The 22,195-nt window shown below is 55.3% G+C and overlaps 1 protein-coding gene and 1 long non-coding RNA gene across 2 annotated transcripts in view; one reads left to right on the plus strand and one right to left on the minus strand.

The window, feature by feature from the left end:
• Positions 1–22,195, plus strand: part of SPRY3 (sprouty RTK signaling antagonist 3) — a 315,558-nt gene that overhangs the window by 19,576 nt on the left and 273,787 nt on the right. The gene's annotated exons all lie outside the window — the stretch shown is intronic.
• LOC137482626 (uncharacterized) lies at positions 3,230–4,879 on the minus strand. The gene is made up of 2 exons (XR_011004167.1): positions 4,577–4,879; positions 3,230–3,751 (listed from the first exon to the last, which is right to left on the minus strand). It is a non-coding gene; the product is annotated as an uncharacterized lncRNA (long non-coding RNA).

The following is a 22,195-nucleotide window of genomic DNA, read 5'->3' on the forward strand; positions in this document are numbered from 1 at the left end:
CAGCTGGAATTTTGTGGGGTTTCACCTTCCTGTTGAATGTCCCTCAGCTCCTTAAGGACAGAAGGGCCACCTTTGGAAAGGGAGAGAGGTGCAAAGTGAACCCCTGGCTGTGCAGGAGCATCCCTTCTCCACCAGGAGAGCGGCTAGAATACGAAGGAAGCAGCATCAGCAGTCGAGGCTCCAGAGTAGGATGAGGTGGGAGAGGTGGAAGGGTCCAAGACAGCTGGAAATCCAAGCTTGTGTCAGAGGCCTTTTCCCTGAGCCACGGTGTCTAAAGGGTCAATCCAGTGGGCAATGCACTCCTGAGGAGGTGCTGAGGGGAGGGAACCACCTTCTGCCCCTCCCATCAGTGGGTCCTTGCTGTGTCCTGGGGCTCCAGGTGGGAAATGTGGTGCACAAGGATAAGAAAATCAACAGCTTCACCTGTAAAGCTTCTGGAACGCCGTGTTTGGGTCCCATCCTGTGGGTTGTGGCCCTGGTACCACACCGAGCATCTCCTCCCAAAATCAGCTGCTTTTTCCAGCTTTTCTCCTCACCTCACAGCCCATTGCAAAGGCCAACTCCTGAGCTACATTCCACACAGGAAACTCCAGCTCTTCCTTTGGGGCCCCAGAGAGACAGGCTCCTGAGGGACTGTGTGTCCCAGTCCTTACCAATTGGAGCGTTTCCTGGCTGTTATGCCCTTCCCTCTCCTGACTTTTGTCATGTTTGTGATGTGGGTCCTCAGCTCCAGGCTGCGCTAAAGGAGTGGAATGGGACACTGCCAGGGATGCAGTGAAGGACAAGGGAATCTGTGGAGCTTTCCCTGCTGGATGGAGGCTGGTTTGTAGCCTACATTTTTCTCCCAGAACAGACCTACCACAGCCTTCCCCAGAGCCCTCAGCCCCAGTCTGGCAGCTCTGGGGAGGGACACAGAGGGCATTCTGTGTACCCTGGGAACCCAACTTCCCACACCTGGATCTGCTGGGGAGGCTGCAGACACCTCAGCAACTGTCTTCCTGAGCATGTGGATGCTTCAAGCCCAAGGTACAGGCTGATGAACTTAAGCCTGATTTTCTATCTCCCTCATCCTCTCTGTGTGCGGTGCCAGGCTCTGATCCCAGAGTCCTGCTGGGGGGAAAGGCACACGGCCTGGGGGGAAAAGGCATGAAAGGGAAGAAGCTTTCAGTTCATGGTTTTCTCGTGGTTGTTTGGGTTCTTCCCAGCATTGGGATGCTCTGTGGGAACCCACAGGCTGCATCCTCATCCTTCTCCTGTCTGGACTATGTCAGAGACACGGGAATCCCATGGTGCCCTGTACTCCAGCTTCACTAAACCCCCACATCTGTAGTGTTCAATGCTGAGAGTCTTGGAACAAATCAGAGAGCTTGTTTTCCTGGCTGATTTTTGTTGATTCCTCCTCTCATGTTCTCCCAGAGCCTTTCATGCCCAGCCAAGGTGCTCTATCTCCCTCCCCAGCTCTGCCTGCAGGGCCTCACTCAGCTCTGCTGTGTCTCCTCTGTCTGGTTCCTGATAAAACAAACTGCTCAGCATGGCTGGGTGAGCTCCCAAACACGGATCAGGCATCCAGAGCCTTGTGACCATGCACTTCCACCAGAACACTTCTACCACAGCACCTGGCCATGCATGTCTCCAACAGTAATGTCTCAAAATTTCCTCTCAGAGAACAAGGACTTCCCTGCTGGCACCTTAGCAAGGTTTTAATTTAATTTTTTTTTCTGAATTTTTTGAAGAAAATTTTGGGGGAGTTGAGAAGTAGCTCAGTAGACAAAGAAAGCAGCTGGGTACTTGGAGAAATGGGAAATTTTCTGGCTATGAAGGCCAATTGCACATCCAGAAAGTTGTGCTACGTCTGCCCTCTCCCTTGACTGCTCAGGTGTGGCAGACACGAGAGGCAGGATGGCATTTTGTGCCTTCAGATGTTTCTCCTCCATCTGTGTAGGTGGAATCCTCTAAGTGAGACATTATCCCTTCCACTCTGCACTTCCCCCTGGATTTCTCGTTCTCATGACTGCTTGAAAATGTGTTCTAGAGCTGCTGTATGATGAGCAGTCAGTGCTTGAAAACGCTGCCTGCTTTCCCCCGCCCCGTTCCTCGTGGAGAATTTAGTAGCAGATGGCAGCCTCAGAGCCCTGAGAATGAAGTGCTCCAGAACTGACAGCACAACATGAAATCTTCCTCCCTCTTCCAGCGCCGCCGCTCCGATGGCGCAGAGTGAATAATTTAGCATCCATCTCTCATTCAGCAAATGCTGCCGGTGAGCTCTGTGAGGATGATTTTTATTAACTGGCCGGCTGGATGCAATTTTCCAGCAAAGCCTGTGTGCAAACAAATTGGAGCTGAGTGCTGGGTGAGTGCCAGTGCTTCTGGCTGTCTCCTGCTCCGGGGAGATGTGATGCCCACATCCTGTTACACCATCTCCGCTGCTCCTCCACTCTTTCCCAAGCCCACAAAGAACTTTGCTACTGGACAATCCTGGGTTTATATCAGCCAGTCTGTGCAGCAAGACACATGTTCATGATGGTTTTTTTTCTGTTGTTCCCTGGGAACACTTGAGCAAAATCCGGCTGCCCAGCCTGGTCTGGAAAAGCCATCGCGGATGTTGCTGATGGGGCTCATGGGATCTGACCAAGAAAAACAGTTCTGAGCCCTTTTGTTCCTGCACCACTTGTCCCTTTCCGCCTCATTCCAGCATCAGGGTGACCGTGTCAAGAGGTGAGAGTGGCATCTGGGCTCACTGGGCCCTGCTGCTGTCACCTGCCATCGGCAGGAGAGGCGAGGCCAGCCTGGAGCTGCAGCAGCTGCCAAATCCTGGCAGATCCTGGATCCCCAGGATGGTTTGGGTTGGGAGGGATCTTAAAACCCACCTCGTTCTACCCCCACGGGCAGGGACACCTTCCACTATCCCAAGGTGCTCCAAGCCCCTTCCAGCCTGGTCTTGGGCACTTCCAGGGGTGGCAGTGTTGATTTGCAGGTGAATTCCTGGTTTGGCATTGCCTCTTCCCCACCAGTTGTTGTTTACAACCCTCTGCAGACCCCAAGGGGTGACACTGTGGGGGTGACAGGTCCTCCAGCCCCTGTCTCTGCTGCACACAACCTGACAGAGTGGCAGTGGCACCTCGAGATGCCAGTATGGGAGCGTGATGGATGCAAATCCTGCAGTGGGCAGGTAGGAGAGCTCTGTTGGACAGGTGCCTGGAACATTAGGTTATTATTGGAAACACCAGGCTTTTATGGTAAGTAATTGTGATGTTATTGGGCGTTCTCCCTAAATAATCCACCACAATCCCATCTGCCGGCAGCTGATGCTGAAGGGAGAGGGGGGTGAGTGCAAAAACCAGGAAGGTGAAGTGGTTCTGCTCCAGTGGGAAGTGAAACGGGGCAGCCGTGGGGTGAAACAGGGTGGCTGTGAAGGGTTCTGTGGCTCTGCTCCCGAGCAGGGCTGTGTCCCTGTGCCCTGGAGCCTGGCCAGCCCTGAGAGCTCTTTTCCAGCTCTCTCCGAGTTCCTGTGTGCTCGTGGTGTCCTTCTCCTCTTCCTGCCCTCGGCTGGAGCAGGGAAGCACTGGGGAGATGCAGGAGATAATGCAGGGGGTGAGGTGGGCAGGAGTTTCCAGCAGGAGTGGAAAAATCCCGGGGCTCCACTCAGGTCCGTGATGGGCTGGAGCCTGTCTGTGTGTCTGGCTGCGCAGCCCCACACAGCCCCTGCTGGTGGAGATGTGGAGATCCCTGGTTCTTGGCCATTCCTGCTACTCTGTAAATGCGGGGATTTATTGGGATGCGAGACCCTGCTCACTGGAACTTTGAAATTCCTGCTTTGCCCTTCTCCACTCCCCCACGACGTGGGATATTCACCTTCTACGGAGAAATACAATGCACCAGAAACACAGCCAAGGGTCCTGGTTTCTGTAGGAGGTTCTTTTCCATAGAAACATGGAATTGTTGAAGTTGGAAAAGCCCTCTCAGGTCATAGAGTTGAACCATTCCCTCAGCATTGCCAAGGCCACACCAAACCATGTCCCCAAGTGTTACATCCACACTGTTCTAAATCCTTCCAGAGATGGGGACTCCACCCCTGCCCTGGGTTGCCACTTTCATGCTAGGGGTACGTCAGAAGTGACTTTTTGAGTCACTTTTTCCCAAGTCCCAGCCACAAGAAGCCTCTTAGGAGCTTGGGAGGTGGATGTGGGCATCTGAGGGGCTTTGGCACCACACGTTGTGGAGGCATCTGGGTCAGTCATGGCTTTGAGAAGCATTGGTGCTGTGCCACAATGAGAGTCGTCCTCTCTTGAGCACCTATGGAAGGATAAGAGCATCCCCAGAGCTGGAATCAGCAAGGACAGCTCTGGCAACTAGGCCACCCTGGCTTGAAATAGCCCATGGGGCAGGATTAGCATCGCTCTCCCCGAGGAGAATCCCGAAAGGTAAGAGATCTCCCTGGAAAATTCAGTCTTCTCCTTTTTTCTCATACTGAGCCTAAAGGAGAGTCTCACTGCTCTTCCCAGCCTCCACTTTCTGACTCTCTTGTACACAAACCCCATCACTCTGCAGGATCCTGGCTGGCCCTGGAATTACTCACCAGGAATGAGCCATTTCCATGTGCACATTGTCACCATACAGTTGTCTGTGAGAGCTGGGCTGCCAGCATCTGAAGCTATAAATAGCCCAGGGCTCAGAGAAGGCAGGAAAACACCTTTGAACTCCCCTGAAATCTGGTGGAACTGTGGAGCTGCAAAGGGACAAACCATAAATATTGGCCTAAAAATACATTTCATGGAATGGTAGAAGCCTAGAATAGTTTGGGTTGGAAGGGAGCTTAAAGATCTTCTAATTTTTACCCCCTGCCAAGGCAGGGACACCTTCCCCTGTCCCAGGCTGCTCCAAGCCCCAGTGTCCAACCTGGCCTTAGACATTTCCAGGGATCCAGGGACAGCCACAGCTGCTTTGGGCACCCTGTGCCAGGGCCTGCCCACCCTCATCACAAAAACCTTCTCCTTTTTATCTGCTTTAAATTGACCCAGTGGGGGCTTGGAGCAATCCAGGGCTCAGCTTTGGCATTTCCCCTCCTGGCAGTGCCTCGCAGAAGCCATGGAGCACCCCCGGAGCCACTTTTTTGGGGTTCACTTTTGCCCGCGCTGTCCAGACCATCTTGCTGTCGCCTCTCCCCTTCCTCCCCATCAGCCCACCCTCCTCCTCCTCCTCTCGTTGTCCTGGCAACCAGAGGCCAGGACGCCTCTGCCCCGGGTGACAGCCCCGCAACAAAGGCGGCTTTGAGAGCGCCGGCGGGACGGGGGCGTCCCCAGCGCCCTTCAATGCTGGCCGGCGAGTGCTGGGGGTGGCCCCGAGCCCCGGGGGATCCCCGGAGCCTCGGCGGCTCCGGCCGTCCCCCTTGGTGTCCCACAGGTCAGGGGACAGGGTTCACGGGCTCCTCTCCGCGATGGGGCCGAGGTGGATGAAGGAGGGCACGGGCCCATTCTTGTCACCGTGGCAGGGTGGAGACCGGGTCAGGCGTCCTCGAAACCCCTCACACAGCCCGGTGGGTCCCCAAGTGTCATTCAGTGTGAAGGAAGTTGTCCATCAAAGCCGGGGGGCTGTGGGAACACCTGCGGGCAGGCCAGGACAGACGGAGCGCCTCAGGGAGAAAACTTCCAAACCTCTGGCCGCGCTGCTTTCCCTTTTCCCTCTTCTCCCAGAAAAAGCTGCACTTTCCCAGACCTATGAGACTAAAGGAATTCACTGGTGCAAATCTAGACACAGTTTCTCTGCAGCAAGACTTGGCATTTGCGTGGGTCAAGCGTGAGGCTGGGAAGTTATTCCAGGCGAGAACTGATCTGCAGGTAAAGCTGGGGGTCTTCTCACCTAAACCATCAGTGGTTAATGGTTGGACACGATATTTACAGGTCTTTTCCACCCTAAATGATTCCAGGATTCCATAAACCTAACACCAGGTGCCAGGGATGTCAGGCACACAGCACATCATCTTGGAGGCAGCCAGACCCGGGGCAAACAGGCTTGCCCAATATTGTGAGGCAAGGAAGAAGCAACCCTCCTGAAACACAAACCCCACGGGACTCGTGTTCCTGGGCAGCTGGGGGTCAGGGATGCACAGCATCAGGTTGGCCCCTCATCATCCTCTCTGCTCCGTGGCCACAGCGGCCAGCTGAGGGAGGAAGGTGCTGCCCACATTTTTTATAGAAGGGACCTTAAAATCATCCCATCACACCCCTGCCATGGCAGGGACACCTTCCACTGCCCCAGGCTGCTCCAAGCCCCAGTGTCCAGCCTGGCCTTGGACACTGTCAGGGATCCAGGGGCAGTCACAGCTGCTCTGGGCACCCTGTGCCAGGGCCTGCCCACCCTCATAGGGAGGAATTTCTTCCCAGTATCCCATATAAATCTTCCCTTCTTCATCTTAAAGCTGTTCCCCCTGGTCCTGTCACTCCATGTCCATGTAAACTGTCCCTCTTTGCCATGCAGGAGGCTGGGGCTGTGACACGTCTCCTCTTGCTGCCACTCTGAGTGGAGACATCATCCCACTGGCATACAGAGAACCTGCAGGTGTCAATCTGAGATCAGGCAGCCTCTTGCTCCCAGGATTTTCCTTAAAACCTGGCATCTGCTCCTTAAAGCTTTCCTTGTTTTACTCCTCCCCTCTCACGTTTCCCAGCTGAAGATGTCCCCAGGTGCCAGCAGAGCAGAGCTCTCAGTCCTTTCCCCAGGCTGGCAGCCTGCTCAGGCATCCCAGAGGCACCGGGTGTTGCTGGGGCAGCAGTTTTGGGGCACCCAGGGAGGATGGGACCCCAAAACTCCCTCCAACAGGGGACAGGGAGCATCCTCTGGGTGCACACCATTACAGCCTGCTAATTAGGCAAAATCAGGGGCATCCCTCTTGTCCAGCTGCAGCGGGGCTGCTCAGCCTCCCCAGTGGTCCCTTCCAGCCCTTCTCCAAGCCAACCCTCCTCCCCCTGCAGCCCCGACCTCCCACCGCTCCCAGCAGCGGCCGGGGCCAAAAGCCAGTGGCTGCTGTGGCCTCTGCAGGACATCCCCGGGCTGAGGTCTCCTCCTCTCCTCTCCTCTCCTCTCCTCTCCTCTCCTCTCCTCTCCTCTCCTCTCCTCTCCTCTCCTCTCCTCTCCTCTCCTCTCCTCTCCTCTCCTCTCCTCTCCTCTCCTCTCCTCTCCTCTCCTCTCCTCTCCTCTCCTCTCCTCTCCTCTCCTCTCCTCTCCTCTCCTCTCCTCTCCTCTCCTCTCCTCTCCTCTCCTCTCCTCTCCTCTCCTCTCCTCTCCTCTCCTCTCCTCTCCTCTCCTCTCCTCTCCTCTCCTCTCCTCTCCTCTCCTCTCCTCTCCCTGCTGGGGACAGAGGAAGGAACCGCGGTGGCTGCAGGCAGGGAGGGCTCCTCGGACCCACCCTCCTGCTCCTTCCTGCCTTCCTAAGAGCCGCTTTCCTGCAGCCGGGTCCAAGCTCTTCTTGGCCCCCGCGGTGCCTAAAAATAACTCCCGTGCGCGGGTCTGGGGGAGAGCTTCTGGGCTGGAGCTCAGCCCTGGAAGGAAAATGAAGTGAAGAAGAGGCAGTCGGTGCCCCTGGAGGAGTGACCCGGGGGTGCCGGGGCAGTTCCAGCTGTCCCTGAAGACAAATGTGACCTCCCCCGCCGGGATGGAGCCGTGCCGGGGGTTGGAGATCCCATCTGCAGCCAGAGGTGACGGCGATGCCCAGCCGAGCTGCTCAGGGCTGAGCCCCGCGCAGATCCCAGCTGGACACAGCACGGCGGCATCTTGGGGCTGGTAGATGGCTGGAGATTCACACCTGGAATATTTCCGGAGTCCCCTGTGGGGCATCCTGGGCACTCCTGGGTCTCTGGCATCCGCCTGGGTGCCTGGAGAGGCGGGGGGGCACATCCACTGCCAACCCACCGGAGTGATGAGGTTTTGGGGATGCTCGCAGCCCGTGGTGCTATGAGTGACAGACACGACCCCCGCGGCGGTGCCACCTCTCCCCTCCATCGCTGCCTCTCTGCTACCCCTCCCTCTCTGTCCCCAGGAGTCTCCTGCCTTCCAGGAAATGGGATATTAAACGGTGTTAATGAGCCTCTCTGGCAGAGCCTTCAACAAAGGGCTCTTCCCAGGGCTGCTGGATGGGAACGGATGGGTTCAGGGGAGGGGAGGGCGAGGGGGCACGGCTGGGCTGCTGAACCTCCTTCCTCTGCCATCCATCAGCTGTCAGGGCACCGCAGAGGCTCCGAGCCTGGATTCCCTGGAGACAGCCCGGCTCTGGAGTGGGCAGGGACAGTGTCCTGGGCGGGCTGAGACCCCCCGGCGCTGACAGGCTGGGTGGGGGACGGGAGGAGCAGTTTTTGGGTGCTGAATGGGTTCGTTCTCTTAAAGCTCACTTCACTGCTATTCCTGCAGTCACAGACAGCATCCTGCAGGAATGGGCTTCCAGCAGGGATGGTTGGACCCACCATGGATGGTTCTGGGCTTGAAGGGACCTTCAAGCTCATCCAGTTCCACTCCCTGCAATGGGCAGGGACCCCTTCCATGATCCCAGGGTGCTCCAGCCTGGCCTTGGGCACTTCCAGGGATCCAGGGGCAGCCACAGCTTCTCTGGGCACCCTGTACCAGGGCTTTCCCCCCCCCTCACAGGGAGCAATTCCTTCCTACTATCCTGCCTCACCCTGCCCTCTGGCAGTTGGAAGGCATCACTTGAAGGGGTAACGTGCCCATCTGCAGGCACGGGTGGCCCAGATGGATGTCACATCCCGTGACCTGCCCCTCTGGCTCCTGACGCAGCCCCAGTCTTTATATAGCCCGAGCTTCCTGTTTGTGGGGTGTGCGGGGGCTTCTTGCTCCCTCGCTTGCTCTTGTCCCTCTTGGCTGAGGGCAGGAGGGAGGCAGTGTCCTGGGAAAAGTAAAACTTGAAAGCAAAGCTGGACTTTTCATTGTCAAGAGGCTTCTTTTTATTTTTTTGATGCATTTCCTCTGGGTCGTTTCCTTTTCATTCGAATGCAGGATAAAAATATGTTTCCGCTGACATCAGCCCGCTGTCCCTTTTCGGCAGGGATCTGCTGCTGGTCTCCCTGAGCACCCCAGGGCTTTGCATTCCTCTGATGGCCATGAGAAACATGCCTGGAATGAGCAGCCAGGCCAGCTGGGGCGGCCGGGGGACTGGGAGGGACCAGCTGGGGCTTTTTGGGGGGCGGGTGATGGGGCTTGTGATGCTGCCTTTGTTGTGAGGGGCGTTCAGTTTTGTTTGTTCCCCCACAGGTGAGAAATGGGGAAATTTATCTCTTGTGCAAGCAGCAGCCTCCCATGGAGGGAGAGGATGAGACACTGCCCTGCCCTGCCTGGCACAAGGGGCCCAGAGCAGCTGTGGCTGCCCCTGGATCCCTGGAAGTGCCCAAGAACGGGGTTTGGAGCAGCCTGGGACAGTGGAAGGTGTCCCTGCTCATGGCAGGAGTGGAATGGGACGAGCTTGAAGACCCCGTCTCACCCAAACCAGCCTGGGATTGGATGAGAGGGTTCATCTAGGCATGAGCCTGGACTTACAGCCAGGACTGGGGTTGGAACCAGGTGATTTTAAGGACCCTTCCAATCCAAATCATTCCATGATTTATTTTATGAACACAAGGGCTACTTGAAAAATCAGTGCTGCAGCTCCATGGGAGAGGAACTGGAGCTGCTCCCTCAGTGGGGATGGGGGTGAGGCTGGAGCTGCTCTCCCTCGGTTGCCACACACACGCTGAGAGGTCCCAGGGATCCTGGAGACCCAGATGTTTGTACAGCTGTGGCTTCACCCTGTTTGCTTTGTGCTGGGTGGCCCTGAACTCCCATGCAATGTTTGGTGTGGGGGGCGTGGGGTCCCTGCAACCATGGCTGGGGCTGCTGGCTTGGGTGGGGATCAGGGGAGTTTCTGGCCTGGCCTCTGATGGATGGAGCTGCTGGGAAAAGATTTCTCCCCAAGCTCTCTCAGCTTTCCCATCCTGATGAAAGCATTTGGGAAGCGAGAGGCCAAATGACTCCTCTGGAGTTGGTCTCTCCAAAGAGGCTGTTTTGTTGTCCCAATCAACTTCAGAGAGAGCTTCAGGAAGGAAAAGCTGTCCCAAAGAAAATGTGGCTGTGGAAAAATGGGACGTTTCAACCTCTTCCAAACATGTTTTCAATGAGGAGAGATCTGGAGGCGTGGAACAGCTCCAGTTCAAGGGAGTCATCAATTTTGGGATGGCAGAGGTTTATTTGAAGAGGTCCTGGCTGGGACAAGGACAGGAAGTCCTGAGGAACAGGCACAGAGAGACACTTTTCCATGTCTAGACCATCAGTGCTATGCCTCCCTGCCACTGCTCCACCTCTCCAGCTGGGCCACTGTTCTGGAAAAGGGGCATTTTCCCTGTTTTATTCCCCAAGAATCCACCCCTTTGCTCACCTCCTCCACTGCTCCTCCACCTTTCCCAAGGGCAGATCCATCCTCCTGCTTGCCTCCTGGCTCCTCCCGTCCACCTTTCCTGTCCATGTCCTCCCTGCCCCGGTGCCTCAGGGGGTCCATCAAACCTACAGGGCAGCTCTTCCTCTGTCCACGATGCTCCTGGGGAGTTCTGAGGTGCAGCCACACCCCAGAACACCAGGCTGGGACCCGTGTCGTTCTCAAGTGGAGCTCTGCATCCCAGATGAGATCCTGGCATGAGGATCTGAAGCGCTGCTGCACTGTCAAAGTTCATCCCCAGAAGTTTTGCTGAGACTTGGGCTCTGTGGCAGAGACATTTTTGGGTGCAGAGAGCCCCGTGGGGGGACAGAGCAGGGGACAGGCTGTGGCGTGTGGGTGCAGGAGGTGCAGGGTGATCCCGGTGCACCTTTGGTTCTCACGTTGCCTGCGCAGGGAATGTGGCACCGCTGGGGAATTTGAGGAGCAGGTTTGGATTCAGGCATCCCCTGGGACAGGGACCTGGGACCCGAGAAAGGAAAAGCCACTGACCCAGGCAGCAAAACCACCCCGAGACAGGCCAGGAGCGCCCGGCCGAACCCAAGCGGGAGTGACAAACGGGACAATTGCTCCATCTTGTGACACCAGCTGCGAATGCAGCGAGGCGGTCGGGAATGACGATAGGGATTGGAATCACAGGATACCCTGAGCTAGAAGGGACCCACAGGATCATCCAGCCCAGCCCCTGGCCCTGCACAGACCCCCAACAATGCCACCCTGGGCATCCCTGGCAGCGCTGTCCAAAGGCTCCTGGAGCTCTGGCAGCCTCGGGGCCGTGCCCATTCCCTGGGGAGCCTGGGCAGTGCCCAGCACCCTCTGGGGAAGAACCTTTCCCTGATCTCCAGCCTGACCCTGCCCTGACTCAGCTTCTGCTGGAGGGATTGATGTCCCCATCAGGGGAGCTCAGTGTCCTGCTAATTCAGCAGAAAACCTCTGGGAATCCAGCTCCATCGTCCCCGTGGTTCCCATTGAAGGCAGCAGCTGGACTCCCTGTGAGACTTCCCTGCTCCTTCCCCCTGCCAGTGGGAAATGAGGACTTGGGAGAAGCAATTCCTGGGCACCGCCTGCACTGTCAGCCTCTGGCTCAGGCCTGGAAATGATCCTGACCACCAAGGAGCTTCCTTGGCTTTGCTTTAGGGCTGCCCCTCAGTGGGAGGGCAGAGGGGGAAAAAGGCTGAGATTCCAAGGACTCTGCAGGAGAACCAGAGCAGCTCATGGGGTTATGGATCACTCTGGTCCCACTCCAAACACAAAACCAAAAGCTGAAACCAGTCATGAATAAAGTCACTTCCTGGTGATTGACAGCTCCTGAGTCCAGAGCAGCTGGGCAGAGCACAAGCAGAGGGATGGTGTTCCCTCCACCTCTCCTCATCCTGTAGGATTTTAGTTTGGACAAGTGTTGCTGATCAGATCAGCCCCAAATTCCCATAATTCACTCCATGGAAAGGAAACCTTCTGCTGAAAGGCTGCAAGAGTAATTTAGCATCATGGAGCCATAGAATCTGGGGATCTTCTGGAAAACCTGACTCTGTTTTTCAGTGTTTTTTGGATAACTTACCGAAGTTAAGGCTAGGAAAGAGGCACCAAACGTCATCCAGACCCTTTAGCTGAGGCACAGGATAGTAACTCTCTCAGGTTCATGGATAAAATCCCAGTCTGGAGTTTGGAACCTCTGCCCCTCACCCCAAATTTCCTGTGTGGTGTCACCTGTCCCCAAGCCCCAGCTGTGACCCGTGAGCTGTGAGCTGACTTTGGTGGGGCTGCTCTGTGTCCCCTGGGCAGCTGGACAGTGGTGACCTTTCCCTGTTCCCCAGACCACTCGGGAGCACCGGGGACTCTGGAGAAAACACGGAGAGGAGCAAAGCAGGAAGTTCCGAGCAGCCATTGGCACCTCAGGCACGTCCACGGGCGAGTTCTGCTTCCTTTTATTTCTTTGAAGCAAAGTGCGAACGATGGCTTTTCTCCCGGAATCCTGGCTGCCACCGGAGCAGGCAGCGAGTGTCACCCTGCAGTGACATCGCCTCGCGGGAGAGGCAGCAGAGCGGAGCCCGGCGGTGTCACAGTGCCCGGACCAGGGACTCGGCTCATGCATCACTGTCCGGGGTGTCACCGCTCTCATGGAGATAAATGGGGACGTGGCTCCGGCAGCGCTCAGGAGTCACTTCCACTTAGGAGATTGCAGGAGGAGACGGGCCCCAGACAGGTCAGCAGGAGACAAATCACCCCGAGGGTCACGGCTGAGCTCCTGCTGGCAGGGACGTGTCCCATCCCATAACCTGTGTCCCATCCCATAACCCGGCTGTGCTGGCAGGGAAGGGGCTCGGGGTGGATCCAAGCAGCACGGTGAGGAGGAATCACAGCCTCAGGGAATGGTTTGGGCTGTAAGGGAACTTAAAGAACATCTCAACCCAACCCCTGGCATGGGCAGGGACACCTTGCACCAGAGACGTGACACACAGCAAGTGACACAAGGGAGGTGACACAGCACAGCCCCGCAAGGCACAGCAGAGAGGAGATGTCCTGGCTCTGGGAAGTGTCTAAAGTTTTAAAACACCAGGATAAAAATCAAACCAGGCTAGGGATGGGTGGCAGCAGGTGGGAGCATCTCTGGATGGATAAGACAGGGAATTATGACCCAGCAAAATGGGTGGGCAGGGGGGGAAGAACAAGTCCAAGCATAAAGGGAATGCAGCAGAGAAGGATGGGGCTTTTAACTGGAAACAAAGTGCCCAGGGAATGTCTTGGCAGAGAGGGATGTGCCAGGCCATGGAAGATTTTCCCAGAGGCACTGGAATCCCATGGAGAGCACTAGAGAGAAATGAAGGGAGCATGCTTCGGCATCCAGGACAGGCAGGAGCAGGGAGGAGGGAGGGAATGTGGACATTTCCAGGCTCAGCAGCCCCTGGTTGCCTCCAGCTGGGAGCAGAGTTCCTGCCTGAACAGTTTTATCACTGTTTTAGGTTGGAAAGACCAAACTCTTTCTTCCTCTGGGCTGAGCTCAGAGATTCTCCAAGTCACAGAGAAGCTCCTGAGCTCCAGATCTGCCCGTCCCCAAGGAGCTGGGCTCTGGGACAGGAAGGAGGAGGGTCCAGCCTGGTGGGGGATTCCTGGGAGAGGGAGATGTCACTTCCCCAGCTCCTGGGGAATGGAGCTGTCTGTAGACCTGCGTTTGGGACCTGCCTTTCCGTGTGCCCCTTTGATGGCATTAATTGGCCGGAGAGCTGCAGGGAGACCCCGGCACCGTTTTGGAAGGACGAGATGAAATGGGAGCACAGAATAAATAATGAGCCAATTTCCAGCATTTTCTTGGCTGAGATGGAATGGCTAATCATTCTGATGGCAGAATTTGCATAATTACTCTGCCCACTTGCCCAGAACAGGCTGAGGAGTGAGAAAAACAGGCTGCTGATTCCAAGGGAGATGTTTGTGGAAGTGATTGAGGGAGTTGTGGAACTTGGAGCTGAGAACAGAAGGGCTTGGTCAGGGGGCTGGACCTGGGGCTCCCCTCTGCTCTGTGCAGATGGTGCTCCTCAGACAGAACCCCACAAACAGCATTTCCAGGCAGAATTCCCACCTTTCATGCTCAAGGTTCTGTGACTGATGGTTGAAACAAGAAGGAATTTGGAAAAAAAGCAGCAAATCAGGAGGAATCTGGCAGTGCTGTGATTTGTGGAGAGGTGCAGCAGGACCTTGTAAGCTGATTTCCTCATACCCTGAGCACCCAAAGAAATCAAATCCAGAAATCCTGATGGACCCCTGCTCCCAGGCTGCTCCAGCCTGCAGCTGCTCTCAGAAATTTCCAGCTTGGAATTAGTGACATTTCACAGAATCCCAGGAGGGTTTGTGTGGGGAGGGATCTTAAACCTCATCCAGCCCAGGCCCTGCCATGGACAGGGACACCTTCCCCTGTGCCAGGTTGCTCCAAGCCCCATCCAGCCTGACCCTAAAGGTTTTTCTCTCTTTCCTCATGTCACACTCCTGTTTTTCTCTTCTTTTCTGCCAACCCATCATGGACCCCTCACATACAATGTGTCAATTAACTCGAGGCCATGGAAGATTTCTGTGGGAAGCACTGGAATTCCATGGAGAGCATTTTTGATGATTTAAGATGCTTCCTCATCCCTGGAAGTGTTCACAGGATTTCCTTACCACGGGACAGCTCCCAGGAATGGATCCGCTCCAGCCCTGACACCCTGTGCTGCCCCAGGTTTCCCTGATCCTACTGAAACATTTGACAGAAATCCTTGTATTGCTTGGAAAACTAAAATTAGATCAGCTAAGCCGAAACCTTTCAGTGCCACCGTGAATTCCTGTGGCAAAAGTGGCTCCAGCCCCCCATTCCCTGAGAGGTTTGGATTGTAGAACATCCCTGTGTGGTGTTAACATCCTCCACAAGCAGGACAATCCATGTTTCTTGTTTGGTTAACACTGGCAGGCTCCAGGGCCTTCCCACACACATTCATTTGCATGTTTCTTCCAATGGAACGTAATAAAATATTCATATCAATAAAGGAGAGGGGGAAAACAGAGGGCCTGGGGCTGCTCCTGTGGCTGAGGGAGTGGCAGAGCTGTGTTCTCCAGCAGGGGCAGAGGGTGACCCTGATCGTGAGGGGACACTGATCGTGAGGGGACACTGATCGTGAGGGGACACTGATCTTGAGCTGTACCCCTGTCCTGCTGAGCCATCACTGTCCTGCAGCCCCAGGCCTGCCGTGCCGCAGCAGGCTGGGATAGAGCAGCCCGTGCTTCCCAAAGGTTCCCCTTCCCTGAGCCCCGTGTGGAGGCAGCGGCTGCCAGGCACAGAAGGAAACCATGTCCCCGTTGGTTCCTCCTCTCCTCCCTCCGTGCTGCCACCCAGGACGAGCAGCAGTCGTGCTCTGCAGCCTGTGCCAGGTGCCTCCATGGCCACCCTGCCAGGCCCAGCCTGGATCCTGTCCTGTGCTGAGGAGCAGCAGCACCCTGGCCTGCAGGAGTGAAGTCACGGCTAATCAGGATGTATAGCCAGCCACCGAGGCCATGAATATTTAACGAGGCCTGTTAAAGGATTTTTAGAAGTGCTCTCCCCATGGACACCACTACGACTTCTTTGTTTATAATTTTTTCCCCCTTTCCTGTTGCCACTAATCACCGACTCTCAGCTCCTTAATGGCACCTTGGGGCAGCTCTGGGGATGACTTATTTCTTTATTTATTTCCTTGCCCCAAAGTGAAGAGAAACCCTGCCACTGCCACGGGTGGTTCCAGGTGCCAGGATCCGTCCTCACCGGAGTGGAGGTTCCTGGCTGTGCTGGGGGGACAGGAGTGGGACCTCGATCCATGCCCTCTATGGCTGAGAGCAGAGAGAGGCTGAGGCAATGGCAGAGAGGGAAAGGAAGGGAGGGTCTCTGCATTGGAGCTAAAAGAGAGGTTTTCACTGGAGAAAATGAAGGTGTTTATTACAATAAGGGTGGGCAGGCTCTGCCACAGGTGTTCAGAGAAGCTGTGGCTGCCCCTGGCTCCCTGGCAGAGACCAAAGCCTTGCTGGCCTATTTCTGAAATGTCCAAAAGCATCTTCTGTCTCACACAGTCCTGAATATTGCCAGGTGGCCTTGGGAATCTGTTCCAGAAGAAAATTTGCCTTTTTTTTTACCTTAAATTTTTTTGATGATTTAAGACAGAAAACTCTGCCTTGCTTTCAGAGGGAAGTGTTACATCTTTAATTTTGTGAAGCAGAAGAAGAGATGGAACTTGCTGATGCAGGTTCCCTGACTTTTCCCTGGACGTGAGGGAAGTGTCACTCAAAATCTTCTCAGGAAGATGCTGACAGCTGAGGATGGGGGTCTGGGCCTGCCCCGGGCCCTGCCTGTGCTGCCCAGCCCAGGGCATCTCCCCCAGCCTCATGTGGGGCAGTTTAGAGGGGGCAGAGCTGGCCCAGCCCCAGCCCCTTCTCAGCTGAGGGTGCTGGGGATGCTGAGTGGCAGCAATCCCTCTTCCTCCCCACATCAATTTGCACCAGGTTCTGCTGCTGGCTGGGCTTCCATGCCAAGCTTTAGTGCTTTTTAATTGCCTGGTGGAGCTGGCTCAGCTCGGAGCTCTCCAGAGCCCCAGACTTGCCTTGGTAACTGAACCACCAGGGCAGAGCAGCAGGAAAGCTGGACAGGGAACTGAGCTGGCTCCTCTCTGGGAATGTTCCCACACCTCTGTAGTTGGTTTTCCAGACCTTCTCTTCATCCTCTTACTGGAAGTGAGTCCTCCTTCCCCGGTGCTGCTGTGAGAAGTGTCACAAGACAACCACTGCATTTCCAAATCCTGCTCCTGCCCAGGCTCCTGCGCTTTGGCAGGAGCTGTGGTCCATCCTGGACAACCTGTTGCCATCAGCTGAGCAAAATCTGCCCTCGTTCTTGAAATTCCGCCACTCTTCCACAGCTGTCTCTGGCCCCAGACAAATCCCTGGAGGGATTTTGACATACTCATTCTCTACTCCCAGTTTCACACAAGGCATCCTGCAAGTCACAGAATTATGGAATTGTTTAGGTTGGAAGGGACCTTAAATCTCATCCCATTCCCACCCCTGATGGGCAGGGACACCTTCCACTAGACCAGATTGCTCAGAGCTCCATCCAGCCTGGCCTTGGATGAAGAATAAAGGCATGGCCAAGATTTCCATGTGTGTTTACCCTGCAGGCAGCATTCCCAACCCAAGGAGCCTGGAGAAAGGGCTGCATCTGAGCCCTGACTCCCAAGACCTGCTCACGGCACAGCGGGGAAGTTCTGCAGGGATGTTAATGGCACAGAGAAAAGCCATTAAAGGAGGAAGAGTTGAGGTTACAATATTGTGCTGAAAAGTTTATTGCTGCCTGTAGAGACATCAGGTCTGTACTTCCAGGATTACTCAGTGCTTAATGCCCAGTGCCTGCACATTAGTTTTGCCGGGAAGCCCATTTGGGGTTCTTCCAAAACGGAAAAATTAAAGGGCTTCCCTAATAAATGTGCTGTCCAAAAGCAAAAAGGAGAAAAAAAAAAGGGTCCAAGCCCAGCTCAGGAACCCAACCTGAGGCAGCAGTGTGGGGCCAGGGGCCATCCTGCTGCCCGAGCCCTGGATAGGCAGTGCTGGCCCCTGGAAGTTTTGGGAATGGACATCCATTGCTGCTCCCTGGCACTGTTCCATGGCTCCTCCTGACACTAAGGTACAGCAGGAAAAGATGTAAATTTACACACGAATATGGGTGTCCAGCAGGTGAATTGGCCTGGGAAATTCTCCTCCTGATTTTACCAATAGACAGAAACTCCAGAGCAGCAGCGACTTGCTTGTCACCTTTGCTCCCCATCCATCCCCTGTGCTCAAGAGAACAGCCCTTTTCCTACACCCAGGCTCTCAGGCCACCCTTTTTCCCAGCATTTACCCTCCATGTGGGAACAGAATGAGTGCCTGGAATAGATGCAGCCTGGATGGGGAGGCAGCAGCCATTTGGGGAAGCGGCAGCGATTCAGCCCGAAGACGGGAGGTTGGGCTCCCTCCTGCTCCTCTCCTGGCACCCAGCTCCGATCTGAAATCAATGTGAGTGAGGTGCCAGGATGTGAGTGAGACTCTGTGTCTCTTTGCAACCCAGAGGACCCAGAACTTTGTGTAGGCACTGCCTGGAAACAGAGCAAAGTGTGGAGGAGCATCTTAGTGCTGCTCTCAGGAGGTCCTTAACTGCCTTGGGCTCCACCTTGGGTGGACCAGGGATGGTTTGTGTTCTCTGGCCATCTCCACAAGTTCTGGGGGCTAGGGGGTTTCTGTGTGTGCCCAGGTGAGGGTTTGGTTCACTTGGCCATGTCAGTGGGAGCTGGCAATGGCCCCAGGATCCAGTTTGCCTTGGGAGCAGAGGGTGGGAGCTCCACAGCAGCACCTGCTCCCAGGGACATCGATTCCCTGGTGGCTCAGCCTGGAGCAAAGGAGGCTCAGGGGGGCCCTGTGGCTCTGCACAGCTCCTGACAGGAGGGGACAGCCGGGGGCATCGGGCTCTGCTCCCAGGAAACAGGGACAGGAGGAGAGGGAACGGCCTCAGGCTGGGCCAGGGGAGGGGCAGAGTGGACACCAGCAGGAATTTCCTTCTGGAAAAGGTTGTCAGGCATGGGAAGGGACTGCCCAGGGAGGTTTGGAGTCCCCATCCCTGGAGGGATCTAAAAGTCCTGTGCATGTGGCGCCTGGGGACATGGGGCAATGGTGGCCTTGGAAGTGCTGGGGAATGGTTGGATTGGATGACCTTAGAGGGCTTTTCCTGTGTAAATGTTTCCATGATTCCATGAATTCAACAAGGAATATTGCCTGCACAGGATATTTGTCTCTTCATGGGGTCTTACTGAGAGAATTTATGGTTTGGTTCCTTTGGTAAGCCTGGGGCTGGACTGTGGCTCAGTTTTTGGCATAATCCCTGTGCCAGGGACATAGTGGGACTGGGAGATTCCCTGACAGGCAAGTGTGAGGATTTTTTTGGGAATAGCAAGGAAAAGCAAAGGACGAATAGGAGAGAGGAGAACAATACAGGCCAAGAAAGCCCAAGGCAGTGAGCACCAAACCTCAGGGATCACAGGAAGAGCTCACATGCAGAGCTAGGCTGAGCAGGTGGGTGCTCACAGCTGGGTCTGGATCTCTCCATGAGCTGAATTCAGCATCCTGTGGTGAAATTAGAAGATCTGTGCCTAAACTTAATCAAAAAGAGGCAGCAGAAGAAGATGAGTGGAATGATTGGAGATAACAGGGAAGCAGTGGAACTTGGGGAGGGGAAGAATGAGTGTTGGAACCTCAGGGAGTTGTGACTTTCCTTGCAAAACCAGATCATTTGGGAATGTCAGTACATCCAAGTGTCACTCCTCCAGAGTCTGGGTGCTCTGCCCACCGAGGGATCTCATCCCATCCATGTCTCCCTCTTCAATGCCCGAGGCTGCGCTGCTCTCCAGTCAGAAATCCTGCTGAGGAAAGCTGGGATTGCAGACGCTGCCCCCTCCCCGGGCGGGGGCTTGGCACACGGATCCACGCAAGGGGCGATGCCAACTTTCCTTCTCACCACAAACCTCTCCCCCGCCTTCCCGGGAGTTCCCGGGGGAGCGGCTCCGCTCTCTCCGAGGGTTCATTAGAGTTCATTAGTGCCCATTAACAGGTCTGTCCCAGCGCTCAGCCTGACACCAGCAGCTGTGAGCTCCAGGGAATAGTTCCCGTTCCTCTGCTCCTTCCTTCTCTGCAGCTCCTACTCAGTGCCTCAGTTTCCCAGCCTGGGTAACCGGCTCCTGGAGGCTCTTTGGATCCAGGATTTCTCCTCCTGACCTCCAAGGGCTGTTTCTTCTCTCTCTGCAGGAGCACTTTGGCTGCTCCATCCTTGGAAGTGTCCAAGGCCAGGTTGGATGGGGTTTGGAGCACCCTGGGATAGTGGAAATTGTTCCTGCCCATGGAAGGTGGGGATGATTTTAGGGTCTTTAGGGTCCTTTCCGACCCCAACCATCCCATGATTCTCTGATTCAAGATTTAAGACACAACGTGTCTCCTCTCAGGTCTTGTCTCTTTTGCCCTCACCATTTTTTTCCTAGATAGTTTTTCTTTATCTCTTGACTTTTTCCAGTTTATATTTCTTATTAGATATTTATACATTTCTTACTAAGGACAAGCAAGTATTTTTTACTAAACAAGAAACTTCCTTATTTTTACGTTCGTGGCTGGCGGTTCATGGGGAGGTGACAGCTGAGTGACAGCTCTGGCAGAGCAGGAAGGGAGGGACTCAGTACCTGAGATCAGTCAGTGACAAAGTGCCTGGGGAGGGCCTTTCACTGCTCACATCCCCGTGACTGCTGAGGAGCCCTTCTGCGGGAGCTGATGGGGCAGGAGATGGAATTAAACCCAGCTTAGAGAACTGGGAGAGAACAGGAGGAGGAGAGGCTGCTGCGGGACCTCCCAGCACTGGAAAATTTGGGGATGTGGAGAAGGTGCTGGGGGGGAAAGGGGACATGGATACTGCTCCTTTGTGTCAGCTGAGCAAATCCTTTGGAGAATTAGCACCAAGAACTGTCTGCACTTCTCGGGAGGTGATGTGGGAGATGAGTGAGAGCGTTCAGGTACAACAGCCCTGGCCGAAGAGGTCTCTGCATCATTTCCCACCGGGATCTGCTCCCTGCATCGGCTCCTCCCATTCATTCCGCACCCAAATTCCTCACGGCACAAGCAGGAGGGTTCCAACTGAGCCAGGCTCCAGCCCAGAGCAGGAAGGTGCAGTGGAGGATTCCCCTGATCCCGAAGTCTCGGCTGCATCCTCGCTCCCTTCCTGCCTGTCTCGGTGGCTCCGCGGAGGAGCAGGGACCGTGTCTGCTGGCAGCCCGGGGCCCTCCAGGAATTGTGCAATGTGTTATCAATTCCACAGGGGAAGATAATGTTGTCTTTCACAGCTCCTGTGTCAGCTCTGCTGATTAGTCTGATGCAAATGAGCTTTTAGCCTTGACACGGAGCCTGAGGTCTAGGAGGAGAGAAGGAGGATCCAGCACAGTCCTAGAGAGCTGGACCACCCCTGGCAGTCCCAGCACCATCCTAAGAGAAGGAGCAGGACTTAGGCTTGTCTTTTCTGGTGTTTCTCCATCATTTTCATGTCAGTAATTTCCCTTTCGTCTGTGAATGAGGGTCTGTTGCTCCTCTCCTGGTTCTGCCCATAGCTTTGCACCAAGGCTGAGTAACTCCCACCCATCCCCTGTGGCTCTTCCTGACCCTCCTGCACTTGTTGCGGCTCTGGGACACATTCTTGGGGGGGCTCGTGGAAAATGCCTTCTGGACAAAGAGCCCTTTGTACCTGCAAAACACGGGAGAGAGGGGAAAAAACCTGAAGAGTGTCCCATTTGTGCTGCTGCTTTTCTAACCAGAACTCAAACTCAGGCCTTTCCTTTCCTGTCTCCAACACCTGCTTCTGCTAAAAAGCCACCCAGCACCAGCCTCCCTGCCTGGAGAGGTTGGTATTTTATTTAGGGCTGATCCATTTTTCTTTTAATTCAGATCAATGCGGGTTAATTGAGAGCAGCTTATTTTTACTTCTGCTGGTCGCTGCCTGCCAGGATCAATAGCAGTCATTTCCACTTAAACCGTTGTACCTTTACTGGAACCAGCAGAGCCCCCAGCCCTCCACGCAGCCCCATGCTTGTGGTTCCTGGTGCAATAATTCCAACCAGGCTCTCGTCAGTCTGGCTGCAGCGGTATCCTCGTAATGCTGGGAGGAAATGGAGCCGTGCTCAGCCCCGACCGGGGGAGATGGATTACAGCCTGCAACATTTGCACACTAAAAATACCCAGTGAGGGCCAGCCGCTCATTGATCCCTCTGCCTTAATGGGCCGCAGAAGGTCCCTCTGGCCACCCACTGCCACTAGATGGGGCGATGCGGCAGCGCTGCAGCCCCGAGCCGTGCTTCACCTCCCTGGCACACGGAGGCGGCTCCGCTTAGCCCAGGACGTGCAGGAGCCCGGTGTTTCCACACCCGAGACTCTTTCGGTGGATACAAACCCCACCACGGCGTTCCCCGGGGAGCGCTGGCCATGATGGGGCTGAAGGAAACGTGGGTGTTTTGCTGCTGGCTGTGTCTCCAGAGGGAAATCCTCATGGATGGGGTGGGTTTGGGGCCAGGCTGCTGCATCCCAGGGGTTGTTTTTTGGCCAGTGGAAAATCATAGGATGTTTTGCATTGGACGGGACCTTAAAGCTCATCCCATCACACCTGCCACTATCGCAGGTAGCTCCAAGCCC

This window comes from Anomalospiza imberbis, chromosome 14, assembly GCF_031753505.1.
Source record: "Anomalospiza imberbis isolate Cuckoo-Finch-1a 21T00152 chromosome 14, ASM3175350v1, whole genome shotgun sequence".
NCBI classification, from domain to species: domain Eukaryota; kingdom Metazoa; phylum Chordata; class Aves; order Passeriformes; family Viduidae; genus Anomalospiza; species Anomalospiza imberbis.